At 42.6% G+C, this 15,676-nt stretch overlaps 1 protein-coding gene and 1 long non-coding RNA gene across 7 annotated transcripts in view; one reads left to right on the forward strand and one right to left on the reverse strand.

The window, feature by feature from the left end:
* PIP5K1B (phosphatidylinositol-4-phosphate 5-kinase type 1 beta) overlaps positions 1-15,676 on the reverse strand; it is a 300,319-nt gene that overhangs the window by 144,551 nt on the left and 140,092 nt on the right. The window lies entirely within an intron of this gene.
* Positions 3,363-15,676, forward strand: part of LOC144319676 (uncharacterized) — a 30,953-nt gene continuing 18,639 nt past the window's right edge. Inside the window, exons 1-3 of the long non-coding RNA XR_013385434.1 lie at positions 3,363-3,541; positions 9,512-9,574; positions 14,132-14,197. This is a non-coding gene — a long non-coding RNA (uncharacterized LOC144319676). The remainder of the gene's footprint in view (positions 3,542-9,511; positions 9,575-14,131; positions 14,198-15,676) is intronic.

The raw sequence follows: 15,676 nt of genomic DNA on the forward strand, positions 1-15,676 counted from the left end.
GAGTGGGGCCACCTCTTGCCTTCAGGTTGTTCAAACCATGTCTCCAGTCCCTCCCCTTCTTATGTCAACTTTCTATTGCTGCAGTAGCAAATAGCATCCAGGAGAATCTCCCCATCCACAGATCACTAACTGGATCACATCTGCAAAGTCCTTTTTCCATTTAAGGTAACATATATACAAAGTCTAGGGATTGGGGCAGAGCCAACCATGAGGGCCCCATAATTCTGCAGATCGTTTTTCTCTACTTCAGGACTGACTCTAGCATTTTCTCTGGGATTTCCTCAGGCAAAGAGAAGAGCTCCCTTCAGAACTCCATTTGGTCAGATGCCCTTCTTTCACTTAACAAAGATCTGCGGATTTTCTGTGAGCCAGGCATCGGGGAAAGAAGGACATGGTTCTTGCTCTTGTGGGAGCTTCTGGTCTAGTAGGTGAATGAGATGTCAAGCAAAGACCCTCAGACATAATGACAACAGCAGTCTGGGACATAAACAAGAGGGTGAAGTGACTGAGGCCCAAAGGGTAGAGGTCCATTCTGGAAAGGTAGTTAGGAGAGGTGGCCCTGAGGAACAGTACACAGGCAGAAACCTAGAAGGTAAGAAGGGCCAGTCCGCAGGCTGTCTGGAGGCCCCACATGTGCCAGAGGCTCTTCTATGAATGGGGATACAGAAGTGGCCTGGCCAGAGTCCTGGCCCACCAGGAACCGTGAGTCCCATGAGGAGGTCGGGGGAACAGATTTCCAGGTAGAGACGAGCAGCAGTTCAGGGACCCAAAAACAGACCATCGGGGGTCAACTGCAGTGGGCCACAGAGAAGGTGCCAGAACCGGAGGCCGGAAAGACATAGTGCTCCACCCTCCACAGTGTTCCAGATCCAGGGCTTACAGCCATGCAAAGGGTTTTTGTGTTTTGATAAGGAAACAGCATCCTAATTTGAAAAGGATCATTCTGGCTGCTGGGAGGAAGGAAAGTTAGCAGGCTGTTGTAGTGGTTCCCACAGATGAGAAGATGGACAGAAGACAAGAATGTGAGAGAGATTTTGGAAGGAGTTAGGGCTTGCTGTGAACTAGAAATGAGGGCAAGCAAAGTACCAACAAATCCTGGTGTTTTTCTGGATAAGTTGAGAGGATGGAAGTTCCTCGACTAAGGTAGGAGACTGAGGAGGAACACGTTTTGGAGGGATGATCAAACGTTCCATTTGAGATGCCAATGAGACATCCAGTTAGAGACATAAAGATACAAGTCTGGAGCTTTGAATAGAGGTTTGGGCTGAAAATTTGAATCTGAGTGTTTCTGGCATATAAAGGGTATTGAAAACCAAGGAGCTGGGTGAGTAACACAAGGAGACGGTGGAAAGTTCTAGAAGGGCCCTGGACATGATGAAACATTGAGGGACCAGAAGGAGAATCATTAGCGATGACAGAGGAGTGACTGCAGGAGTAGGAAGAAAATCAGGAAAACATGGCTTTATAGAAACTGAGAAAAGAGAACTTGAAGAAAGGAGTGACCAGAATCTCAACCAAGCGGCTGTTTCATTTGGGAATATGAATGTTACAACTTGCTGGCATAGCAAAAGCTATGGGTTAAATTCTCTATTCTTTGTCTCTCGTATCATTGATTCATAAGTAAGTCCAAGTATGGATCTTGAATACGTGACGAAATTCATCGATAAACTCCAATCAAATCCTGTCATCATTTAAATCATATTTTTCAAATGTGCTTTTAACTTCAAAAAAATAAAATGGTAGTTTACAAAAGCAGGATGCAAAATACATATAATAAAATCTGAAAAAGAAAACTTCACAACCTTATTTATACACATCCACAGAGGAAAATAGGTCAGGAAAGAAATATATCAAACTGTATGATTATTTGTGGGTGGTGGAACAGTAGGTGATCTGTACTTTCAAGCCTTATACTTCTTGAATTTCCCAAATGTTCTGTTATATGTAGGAAAAGAACTGTCCTTCAACCAAGGTACTGCTACTATATCAATTCATTTTGAGGGATGAATATACACATATGTACATGTATATACATGTTTGGGATTTGCTCATTTTTAATTTTAAAATTTTAAAGATTTTATTTATTTATTCTTGAAAGATACAGAGAAAGAGGCAGAGACACAGGCAGAGGGAGAAGCAGGATCCCTGCGATGAGCCTGATATGGGACTTGATCCCGGGATCCTGGGATCCTGGAATAAGAACCTGAGCTGAAGGCAAATGGTACCCCTTTGCTCAGTTTTTAAATCTCACTTTCTTTCAGGTCAAGGTCCCACTGCTAGAAATCTATGTAACAGCTACACCCTCGTGAAATGTAATTATCATCAACTTTGTCTCCCATTGCTTTTCTAAACTTATTCTGGGGTTAGATCTTCTTTCTCTTGCCCTAGGATAAAATTTAGGGTAGGTCTATGACTCTTCAGGTGACTCCCAGAATTAAAGGTCCTCTGCTCATCTCCAGTTATAGATTGTTAAAAATGTATTTGGGAAGTCTAGCAATAAAAACCAATGGGACACCTCCACAGTAATGTATGGGAAGTTTGAGAGTGATGCCAGTGTTTACTCCCTTCTTTGTTCCTATGAGGAATCTGATGTGGACAGGTACATCCTGAAAGTTAGAGCTCCTTTCTTATAGGAATCTCCAGATAACTCCTATTTTGTGTTCTAGAAACTACCACTCTCTTAACCTCTCAGGCCTAAGGGAGGCAACGAGGTATGTACTAGTCTCAAGATACCTTGCTGTTCCCTGTAGTTTCCTTATATTCTCCCCATACCTTTGCCAACAGTGTCCTCTGTAAAGTCTCCTCAAATCACTCAATCTGAATGTGTCATCCATTCACTGTCCAGACCCTCTAGGGAAAGACCCACGTACAGTCCACCAGCAAAGATCAGTTACACTGCCTCACCGGGACTCGAGGAGAGCTGGCTTCCTCTCCTCTAGAAGGGCTAGCTCTCCTCTAGAAGAGGGAACACAGACTCCAGTGGACGGCTTGCTGTCCTGGCCACACCATAGGTCCTACAACCTTAACTAAAACCTAGGCGTGTCCCCATGCCTTCAGTGTCATCCTTCTCCATTCTCCTTTTGGCTTCCCACCTATGCCCTAGGTCCACTTCCACTGTGATTCTCTCCATGCAATCTTTGATCATTGAGCAGCTAGACATCTTGTCTCCCTTCTCCCAGTAGGTGTGGTTTCACAAATGACTTTTGTGGTATTCTGTTACTGTCATAGTTGGAAACTACTTTTCTTATATAATTTCTGCAGCCTTCTACAATTTTGAAAATCAGAATGCTGGAGATAATGAGTAAGAATAATTATGTTCCTACCCTGTGCCTGCGCAGAGCTTCCACATGGAGAAACCGCCTCACAACAAGGTCATTGTGACATACTGGGCACTAAACAACCTTGTAAGATGCCCAAGACAGACTCGCTTTATGTTTAATTTTCTTTTATTACTAAGCAGTCTTTTAACAAAATCTCTGTGTATCCACTTGTTGGAAGGAAGGTTTGAGTCTCTAAATGTGATGGAAAAGGTAGAACAAAGGTAAGGTGTTTCATGGTTTCTTTTAAATGATCTCTACCTTATTTATATGATTGGCAGTGGAATTCTCTCATTGGAATGGAAAAGCATATTAAGCGAATGCTTCTCATTAACAGAAAAACACCATACTCTTTAGGTATTCAGCAGTGGTAAATTATATACTCTTAATTGCCCTTAAAGGAGATATACCATCAAGTGCAGATGAAATTTTTGATTTAGGACAGAACAGCATCATGAATGCTGCCATGTTATCCTTTCAAAATATTACAGCATACACCGAGATATTCATCATCAGTGGGGAACAGTATAATAACCTTAACACTATATACACTAGGGAAGAAAGTTTCATTTGTTTGTACATTCAAATAAAAATATTATTGGGGCACCTGGGTGGCTCTGTCAGTTAAGCAGCTAGCTCTTCGTCTCAACTCAAGTCATGATCTCAGGGTTGTGAGATCCAGCCCTACATCAAGCTCAGCGCTCAGCAGGGAGTCTGCTTGAGATTCCTTCTCCCCCTCGCTTTGCCCCTCCCCTTGCTTGTGTGCTCTCTAAAATAAATTAAAATATTATTTATTTGATACAAGTTTAGATTCAAAAGGTAAAAATAAAAAGGGATTAATTTTTCATCTGTCTAGAATCAACAAAAACCAAGTTTCACCTCGTCTTAAGAGTATTGTTTCCCGTAAGGGAGTTGTTGATTTTAAAGGTAAAATATATTAGTGCTAAGCACTGCTTTGGGGAGGGGACACCACAATGCCAATGGCAGATGATGCTAGTTGTCTGCAGTACCTATTTGCCCTTCTTATTGAGCAGCTATTCTCAACAAGGGTTGATTTTGTCCCACATGGGACACCTGGCAGTGTCTGGAGATAATTCTGGTTGTCATAAATGGGGGTGTGTGTGTGTCCCATTGACATCTTTTGGACAGAGCCCTGGGATGCTGCTAACATACAATGCACAGCAAAGCCCCCTCAACAAAGAATTATCGAGCCCCAGACACAAATAGTACCAATGTTAAGAAACTCTATTAGACAGTAATAGAAATTTTAATTGGGTATTTTGCCTGCTTCTCTTGCCATCAACTATTGTCAGGTGACTAATTGCAGACCAATGTGTTGTGAGAGGAAATGATGTGTTCAACTCCCAGGTCACACTGTTATCAGGACAGAGTGTGTCCTCTGCAGATGTGATGGCTGGAGATGAAGCAGCCCTCCCTGATCCAACCTGGAAGCTGCCCACAGATGATGGGAGCAGAACAAGATAGAAACCTGTACCCCTGATGACTCTGCAGAGGAAGTAAATCACTTCCATCCTGTCGTGCATGAGAAAAACAAACTTCAACTCCGTGTAAGCCACAGGCATTCCGGTTCTGAGTTTTATACATAATTGAACCTGTATTCCAAGTGCTGGTGACCTGTGAACACAGGAGCAGACGTTCTTTACCTGAAATATGATACAGACCCAAAAAGGTCTCAAACTGAAAGAGGAATGTCTACACAGACAGCACTGCTCAATTAAAACAAACAAACAAAAACAAAAAAACAAAAAACAAACAAAAAACAACCCCACAATGTAACTCATTGAGAACAAGTCCAATAACTTAACCACAGAAAGTAGGACAGGGAGCCTGTGACTCTGAGACTGAGTGGCCACCACGGCCAAAGACCTAGCTAGCTCCAATCATCAGGGTGTGGGTGTGCAGGTGGTGAGTGGCAGGTGTTTGCAGAGCTACAAACACCCGCTCAGGGTGGATAGTAAATCCATGGGTGGCTCCTACCTGCAGTCAAGGGTGGTCTTGGAGCACCTTGGAGGAACTCAGAACCCAAGCCCAGGACAACAGAGAGAAAGAGCAGAGAGAAGACCATGGATGCCCAAAGCATGACCACTCAGCTCCTTCTACCACACCCTGCCCACCACCTCTAATGGATACCTTGGTAGTAAATGTCTTTTCTACATTTCTTGAAAAGAAAAAAGGGGAAGTAAAATGTGAACATGATCTTCAGAGCTAACTATTATCACTTCTTTTATGTGTGTCTTTCTATACTTTTTTCTTTACACATCAAAAATACATGTGCACATATATCTATTAAAGAATAAAAATGGCTCTTACTGAATAGTTCTACTGGAGTTTTTAAAAAAGATTTTATTTAAGAGAGAGAGCGAGAGCACGAACAGGGGGAGAGGCAGAGGGAGAAGCAGGCTCCCTGCTGAGCAGGGAACCCAATGTGGGACTCGATCTCAGGACCCCAGGATCATGAACTGAGCTGAAGGCAGACACTCAATGGACTGAGCCTCCCAGCTGCCCCTGCAATTTGTCTTTTTTTTTTTCTACATTATATCCTAACATGTCCATCTACACAAATTCTCATTATTTTTCATGGTTACAGAGTGTTTCATAGTTTGTATGCAACACAACTGTTTTATATCTATTCTTCTACTGATGGCCATTAGGGTTCCTGTTCTTTTATTTTTTTTTATTTTTTATTTTTTAAAGATTTTATTTATTTATTCATGATAGTCACAGAGAGAGAGAGAGAGAGAGAGAGAGAGAGAGAGGCAGAGACACCGGCAGAGGGAGAAGCAGGCTCCATGCAGGGAGCCCAACGTGGGATTCGATCCTGGGTCTCCAGGATCGCGCCCTGGGCCAAAGGCAGGCACCAAACCGCTGCACCACCCAGGGATCCCTCTTCTCTCTTTTAATAGCAAATAATGCTGCAATGAACACCCTTGCTTGTATATTCTTGCCCATTTATCTCCTGGGTATTTCTGCAGCATAGATGCTTAGAACGCTGAGGGAAAAGATATGTACATTTATACTTTTGGTAGGTACTGCCAAAATGCATTCTAAGACATTTTGTCAATACTGTCACCAACGGAGTAGAAGAACGTGCTTGTCATCAAGCCCTCACCAACACTGCTACCATTAATACTGTTATTTTGTGCTCCTCTTGCTGGTTGGGTTCCCATTTTCCTGATCACCTATAAGGGACACCTCTTTTGTGTGTTTGCTGTATTATCCGCTTTTAAATTAATAATTTTCATTTCTTTATGGTTATACACTAGTAGCCACGCTCAATTATTTTATATCAATTAAAGCTCAACTGCATTTACAAAATAATGCCACCAGAAACTCTGAAGCAGTAAAATTCTATGTCTGCTCTCAGGATTTTTTTTTTTTTAATTTTTGAAATTATAAGCTTTCACAGTGTAGAAAGGGTAGCTATTCTTATCTAAGAAATGGTTCTTCTTTCTTTTTACTATAATACACATTTGTACTTCTCTAGTTGTTAAGATTTGAAATAGTACCTTAGAAGAATTCTAAGATATATCAGATTCACATTTTTTTTTTTGCAAATAGAAATGTGTTCCAGGGAACCCTGGGTGGCGCAGCGGTTTAGCGCCTGCCTTTGGCCAGGGGCGCGATCCTGGAGACCCAGGATCGAATCCCATGTCAGGCTCCCGGTGCATGGAGCCTGCTTCTCCCTCTGCCTGTGTCTCTGCCGCGCGCGCTCTCTCTCTCTCTCTCTCTCTGTGTGACTATCATAAATAAATTAAAAAAAAAAAAAAAAGAAATGTGTTCCATAATTGGCTCATTGGGATGAGGGGCTCTTTTGGGGGAAACACGTAACAGCAACCTGGGAATGAGGGGAGATTGAGAAACACACCTGGGGAGAGATACAGAGAAGTTGTAAAGACACTTCTCTACCTGTCCCTTTAGAGTCTTACACTGTATAGTTAAAAAAGATCTTGTGGGTGGCCTCCTTTGTAGTGGGAAGTGCTCAGCCATCTGTAGCTGGAGTTACTGCACATGGTAGCAATCTCCTGCCCTACCTCTACTTCATTTCTTTCTGGGGAAAGCTGAATGAATGGAGCACACAGGGATCATTTCATTATTCTGCTGGTACTGACATTTCTGGAGTGCCTACTGTGATCTAGATGTTGTACTGAGTGCATGAGAGGTGTTTTCACCTTGATATGTATTATCTTCACAAAACTATTCGAGAAGTAAAACTGTTACTTCTGATTTACCTATGATGAAACTGGCTCAGACAGAGAAGCAAGGGGCGCCTGGGTGGCTCAGTTGGTTAAGTGGCCAACTCTCGATTTCAGCTCAGGTTACGATCTCAGGGTTGTGAGATCAAGCCCCGTTTTGGGCTCCGCCCTCAGTGAGAGGTCTGCTTAAGATTCTCTCTCTCTCCCTCTGCCCCTCCCCACGTCCCCCATTTGCACTTGGGTGCTTGGTCTTTCTCTAAAATAAATACAAGAAATCTTAAAAAGAAAAAGATAGAGAAACTTACCCAAAGCTACATAGTGAGGAAGTGACAAAGCTGGCCCTTATATGCAAGTCCATGTTCCCAACTATCATATTCAACATCATGACGGGACACAGAAATACAGAGATGTCAGCTTTGCCAGTTGATTTAGCACAGGCCCAGCTAAATTCTATGGCTAGTCTAATGACCATAGAATTAACCTGGCTGTGTGGGCCTATTTCCAGGCCCAAACCAGGCCAGCTGCTATTCTTTTTATTTATGTTCTCCATTGACCAGCAAATCCATGGTTTGCCCAGAGGTGTGGAGGTGGAGCAGGGCCAAGCCTCACCCTTAGAGTGTCCCCAGGAGACATTTTCACAGAACTCTGTCAGGTCAGGTGCAGGGAAACACGGGCATGAGTTTGAGAGGCATCAAGTTGGTGCCAAAATAGAAAGGTTTCAATGCAATGTTAGCATTTTAAATCTTTACAAAAGGAATGAGAATCTAGGCTCGTCTAGTGGCTCTACATAGCGCAGGTGCATGACAACAACCGAGTCCTTCCCACCAAAGGAAACCCTTCAGCAATGTCACTGTCTCCACCATCCTTGATGGCCTTATATTAGTCCCACCTATTAGAGAGGCCACTAACCTCTAGCCTTGCCCCAGGTCTCCTGCCCCGCAAAAGCTCTTGCTGCATATGAAGACAGATGGATGGACAGACAGACACACACACACACACACACAGAGCTGCTGTTGTTTTAGGAATTAGATAATTAAAACTCCTTAAAGGGGGCAAAGACTTCTAGAACAACTTACTATACTTCTGCAAACACCAGCAGCAAGTAAGATCTTATTGTTCTTCTATTACCTACACCAAGACATCTCCAATCTTTCCTCTTCATTCCACCAACTGACCTCTTCAGTTATGAAAAGAAGAACGTATTTAGCTAAGGAGGAGAAATAACCCAGTGCCTTGTGCTCTGATAGTGTTGGCAGGTCCATTGGTTACTATTCTGCATTCAATTAATTCAGGATGTATATTTTTTGACTTCATAAAACAGGAGGCCATCCATTTACCCAAATAAAAAGAAGAAAGCCAGAAATGAAACTTCTTTCTGGGGTAGAGATCCCTGGATTTATTTTTCCCATTTGTGCTTAGATTTGTATGAGTCACCTCAATTTATTAAGTAAGTTTCTTGATCTGTAACAAAACATAGATAAAATGAGGAATACAATACAGGACATAGAAGCAGGCCAGAAGGAAGGAAAACTAGTTTTATTTCTCCATTCAAGTTTCCCTCACTTCAATTTTTCTTCTTCTTAGTTTAATTTTCAAGATAGACTCTGTAAGTGGGCCAGAGGGAATTTTATATCTATCTCATAGATATCTTATAATAGACAATCTCATAATTTATGTATAACATATACCCTACATGTGTTATAAGAATAAATAACATCATGAAAAAATATTGACACGTGTGTATACATATTTGTATAGGAATAAATAAGATTTATGTAACAGGCAAAGCTCAGGGATCTAAGATTTGAAAGGAAGAAAAGGAGGTAAGGATATGATTGTTACATGTGACAGAACCCTAAAGACAACAAAAATAACTTTTACAAACCAAAACTATAATGATTTTTATAGACTGACAATGAAAAGCATTGTTTCCTATCAATGTGTTGCTTGCCAATCTTTAACTGCTTTTTTTCCATGCAGGTCCTAAACCCTTCTTACAGTCTTGAACCAGCAGGTGGAAGGCCCAAGGGATGAGGGATGATGGTAAGAGGATTTTTTTTAATGGTCCCTCTCTAAATTCCTATGATCAAGCTGTCCTCTCTGAGTGGGAAGTGAAGCCATCCCTCCCTTCACAACTTAATTATTTGAAATGATCATAATAGTAATTGTTAACTTATTACTTCTGCTTGGTAGTTCTGCCTATATTTCTGGAAAGCCATAGAAAAACACCACCAGGGACGCCTGGGTGGCTCAGCGGTTGAGTGTCTGCCACCAACCAGCTTCTTGACCAATGGTAGAAAGGGACAAGAAAAAAAACATTCATAGACAAAGACTCTTACCCTCATTTCAGAAGGCCCGCCATATTAATTTGCAAACATGAACAGACATTTGGTATCAGGAAGGAGGTAGAAAAATCTAAGTTTGGGGCCCCTTCTGCTGTCAGGGGGCTGTGAGAAAGCTACTTTGAGAAAGCTCCAGGACATCGCTGGGTCTCATTTCCTTCCCCTATAAATGAAGGCGTTTGACTAGAAGATTGCCAAGATTTCTTCCACACATAAAATTCTGAAAGTCTGGGATGCCTGGGTGGCTCAGTGGTTGAGTGTCTGCCTTCAGCTCAGGTCGTGGTCCTGGCATCGAGTCCCACATCGGGCTCCCCGCAGAGCACTTGCTTCTCCCTCTGCCTGTGTCTCTGCCTCTCTGTGTCTCTCATGAATAAATAAAATTTAAAAATCAAAATTAAATAATATTCTGAAAGTCAAACTTTCTAATTTATCTTCTCGTATACATGGTCACCAAGCAGAAGTCACTTGCTTTGTAAAGTTTAACCTATTTCATTCCAACATTATATTCCTGTTCGGTTTTTTTTTTCCAGTTACAGCTGTTCCATTAAAAAATACACCAGGAAGTAACTGCATTTTGCCTACTTTGGATTACAACTCTCAGAGTAAGACTGATACTGAGAAAGGAGAACAGCATAGTCATTTCTCATAAGGGAAGCAAGAGGAAGCAATCTTTTCTTCACCCATGTGCAATTTCCAGAAGTGCCAGCTGGGTAGCAGCCAAGGGCTGCTTATATCTGCCTGGTCCTTTTCTCTTAAACTTTGAGAGAGCATTATTATATAAGTTCATTTTGATGTTGCCTAAGGCCAAAGAGTTGGTTGCAGAGCTATCAACTGATAAACACCTAGTTCAGGATTCTTCCCACCAGAGTTCACCACCAGACTCTGACCCTTTTCTAGACTGTCAGAAGATGTGACTGTTCTTAGCCAGTGTCTTTCAACCTCTGGACTTGACTCCAACAAATGAGTCTTCCAGAGGCCTGGCCTAAAAGGATCCATGATGGCCCTAGCAAATAAATGGCCTGCGGGATAGCACAAGTGGAAGTGCCTAACCCGCAGTCTATTGCTCAATGGAGGGGTGCTTCCTTCCCCCTTCCCTAGTAACAGTTAGAGGAAACTGTGGTGGGTTCTGTTGTCCTGACCCCACATTCTCCAATGACATAAGTGTGTCTACCAACTAACTGTATACCTTGCTCAGTGCTCAACTTGGTGCTGGCTGAATGATGGAGCAGATGACATTGGATGGGTAGAGCATCTCAACACTAAGATTCTATGAGGCTCTGGATGCATCACCCCTGAGGTAAGGGGTACGCCTTAGGCCCTACAGTAGCCAACTTTCAGGATACACATAACCAAGCAATTCTCTATCTAGAAATTTCTGTACTGTGTTCTCTTACATGTTGAGTCTCTGTACAAAAGGCCTGGCTGATTTTCGACCTTGTCTCTACCTGTTTTCTTTCTTTTTTTTTTTTTTTTTTAAGATTTTATTTATTTATTCATGAGAGACACAGAGACAGAGAGAGTCAGAGACACAGGCAGATGGAGAAGCAGGCTCCATGCAGGTGGCCTGATGTGGGACTCGATCCCGGGACTCCAGGATCATGCCCTGGGCTGAAGGCAGGCACTAAACCGCTGAGCCACCCAGGGATCCCCTCTACCTGTTTTCTGACCTACACCTCTACCCTTTGCTCTTTCAGGCCCACTCTGATAGGATCTGTTCCTGGGCACTAGCACTCCACCTCTCTCCCAGCACTAGCATCTGTCAGTGCTTGGCTTTAGGCTACTGGAGGATTGATTAGAAACAGTCTGGCTTGTGAAACGGACGTACCTGGTACAATAAGTATATGGCTTGGGGGAAAAAATCTCTTCAGTCTGCCTGAGTAAATGAACAGTCTGTCCCAAGAGGCAACATCTCACTGTGAATTGAAGTGAGAGAAAGCAGTCCCAGTCTCTTCCATCGACCACCACCAAGCTGGGCGGCCAGACACACAGGTGGTCCCGGCACCAAGCACCACAGCTGCTCATACTTACAGGTTTCTGTGGCGAAGGGGTGTTATTTTCATCGGAGGGAAACCATCTGCCATCAGCCCTACATGAGCATTATTGGAAATACCTATGTCTCTAGACCATGATTTAATTTGTTTGGAATTTAACCACCTGGCAATAGGGAAAAACCCCAAACAATATGGAAATTTTCATTCAAAGATTCAAAAAGGAACAAGGAAATACTAATCATCCTTAATACACTTAGTCCCTAAGTAGAACACAGTACACAGGCAGGGCTCTGGCAGCCCCTAGTCATTTCTTTTTTTTTAGGGTCCCCTCTTCAAGTATTTGTTGCCATAATGGTCTTTGCCACGATCTGACCACATTGAGGTCTACTTCCTCACCTGCCATTGGGTTCCTTGACTGGTCTGTTTTGGTAAAGAATGGATGCATACCTTAGTCTTGACTTTCTTAACCATCTTCTGTAATTCTGGGTTTGGTTATATAAACTATATGGTGACCCCAAAGGAAAACAGTACCTCTAAATCCTCGACCACAGAATCCATAGATGTCAAAGGTAGAGGGAAGCTGATTTTTAAATTCCCATCATCAAGAACAGAAGCCTGAGATAGTGAAAGGGGCACTTCTGCCACTGTTGGGAAAAATGATCCCCTTACCCAAGTAGACTACAGAAATTTCTCCAGGCCACATACTCTTCTGATACATTTATTCCACAAGCAAAGCCATTTCTAAATCAACTCCCTAAAAAGATGTCTAAACCCAAGTATCAGATAAGTCATAGATTCCCTTAGGCCATAATTTCTCAACCTTGGCACCATTGATATTTTATTTTATTTATTTAGAAAGATTTTATTTGAGAGAGAGGGGTGGGGTGGGGGGGCAGAGGGAGAAGAAGGCCCCCCCCACTGAGTAGGGAGCTCAACATGGGACTCCATCCCAGGACCCCAGGATCATGACCTGAGCTGAAGGCAGATGCTTAACGGACTGAGCACCCAGGTACCCTGCCACTGACATTGTAGACTCGGTAATTCTTTGCTGTGTATGTGCGAGGCTGTCCTGTGCACTATATGATGCCCAGCAGCATCCCTGGCCTTTATCCCTAGATGCCAGCAGCATCACTTCCTCCAAATTCATAATCAAAAGTATGTCCACGCATACTTGCTCCCTACATGCTCTGAATGGAGGAGAGGAAAAATTAGCCCTGGTTGAAAAACCACAACTTCATCGAAGTACAAAACCATCATAATATAAGCCAACATAAATCAGCATTTTCTTTATGGTGAATATACGTTGCTGCTTATGTTGTCTGCGTATATGCTATTTGTGTTCACGGAATGCTGTGTATTTTAGGTTTATCAAGAACTGTGTCTTAAAACTTCACAGTTGTTTTAACTCACATTTTGTTTCATCAAGCCAAATGTAAAACACTAGTACTGAAGTGATTTAAAATGAAAAAAACAAGGGGTGCCTGAGTGGCTCAGTCGGTTAGGCATCTGACTCTTGATTTTGGCTCAGGTCATGGTCTCAGGGTGGCGAAATCGAGTCTTGTGTCAGGCTCCATGCTCAGCACAGAGTCTGCTTGTTCCTCTCCATCTGGTCCTCCTATTCGTGCACGCTCTCTCTCTCTCTCAAATAAAATTTAAAAAATGTAAAACAAAAAATCCAATGATGGATCCTGGTCCTTAAAAAAAAAAAGGCAGCTGGCATCATGCATCATGTGTGTACAAACAAGCCTGCCCACCTCCTCAGCCTTCCGCACAGGCATGCACACGTACTCACAAACCCAGGGGCTGCTGTTCCCACAGCAGATGACACTCTGATTCTCAAGGGCAAACCACACAAGGAATGTTTGAGCCATCTGTGCCTGAGAAATGCCCAAGTGAAAATTGATACGAAGGGCATCTCTGGGGCGAGTGGCTTGGTCTGGTCACCCTGAGCAGCTGTCAAAGACACTGCAAAAAAAGTGCAAAGTATGGAGAAGGGCTGAGGACCCAGATACTTGCACCCAGAGCTCCAGCTCTGCTTCTTGCACTCAGCACACTCTTGGCCAACAACTCCAGTATTTGCGCTTCTATTTCCTTATATGTTAATGAACAGTTTTCTCAGAGGCATTTCCAACTCTCACAGTCTAAGTTTCTAAGAATATAATGCAGACAAATGTCACTTCCACCCACCCCACAATCCTTCTCTTTTCTAAATTAATCATTTCTGCTATTTCCACCTTGAGTGACGGTGATGATTTTCATTTCAACAGTAACTGCAAAACTGCAGAGGATATCCACTCGACTTTCAAGAAAACAGATGAATCCTGTCATCGGAGGTGATGATCTTACTCCAATTTTCTGCCCAAGATTAAATCTCTGAGGATAGCTAATGTTCCATTTTCAAAGAAATATTAAAAAGATCCATTCAAGTTTATCCAAACTCCATGCTGGAAAAATACCAGTCCCATGGTACATATGAAGTCACCAGCATATTTCTAGCCCTTGATCCCAATCTAGACATCACTTGACTCTATACCCCATGTAGAGATTTTTCCATCTATCATTTCCCTTTTCTGGACATGCTTCATAAACATGACCTGCTTCTGTAAACACCAAAGAAATAATAGGGCAAATGGTACTGTGGGAGATGCATAATACAGGCAAGGAAGGAGACTACCTCTGGCAGTGAGCTCAGAACTGGATTTTAAAAACTGTGTTCAAAGACTGACTGGTTCATGTTATAGTAGGACCATGAGCCATCCTTGCTTCTCAATCATGAGGAAAGCACCAGAAGTCCTGTTTCATGCTTCCACCTTGTAAAACAATCTCTTATCTATGTAAGTTTATCACAGGGAGATTTAGGTCTTGGAGGTGTCTTTATTACACTTATTGATTCAAAGGAGGGGTTAAATAGAACAGGAAGGGAAAGAGAGGAGGAAGAGGAGGAGGTCGAGGAAGTCCAGATGTGAGACTGTCTCTCCTCTCCACGCCTCAGGAGCTCAATCAGTGTCTGTTCAGAGTCTCAGATTGACAGTACGTGCTACAGGGATGACAAAGTGCTCTAGGTGCACAGAGGAGGACACGGTTAAATTCTACTCTAGGACACAGAACGATGGACTCCAAATATGGTCACGTCCTAACAAAACTTGTGAAGCCTAAAAGAGTATGTTACCTTAGAAGGCACAATATTACAAGGTTGTAGGTGCAATTAAGGTTGCTAATCAGCTTGAGACAGGGAGATTGTCCTGGATTACCTGGATGGGCCCAATATAGTAACATGAATCCTTAAAAGTGAAAAAAGAAGAGGTAAAAAAAGGGGGGTGAATGAGATACAGTGTGAAAAGATATAACTAACTGCTCCTTGGTGGCTTGGAAATTGAGAAAGGGGCCATGGGCCAAGGAATCTAAGTGGCTTCCAGAAGCAGGGAAAGGCAAGGAAGTAGACCCTCCCCTAGAGCTTCCAGAAAGGAATGCAGCCCCTTTGACATCATGATTTCAGCTTGGTTGAGACATGTATTGGATGTCTATCTTACAGAACTGTAAGATAATAAATTGTGTTGTTTTAGGCCACGAAGATTGCAGTAATTTGTTACAGCAGCAGGAGGAAACAAATACACACATAAATTTTAAAACACCCAAATGCTTTTAGGTCCTGTCTACACAAAGCAGCCCAACCCTTTCACTCTTTGCTGCACTAATTCCAAAGGAAAGAATCTATCTATAAATAAGATGTTCTACTGGGACTTGTCAGGAGTGGCACAGACTACACTATTGTGCTTTATTACTGCTATTGTTTTAAATACTTTGAGAGAAAG

Source organism: Canis aureus, chromosome 1, assembly GCF_053574225.1.
Source record: "Canis aureus isolate CA01 chromosome 1, VMU_Caureus_v.1.0, whole genome shotgun sequence".
NCBI lineage: Eukaryota > Metazoa > Chordata > Mammalia > Carnivora > Canidae > Canis > Canis aureus.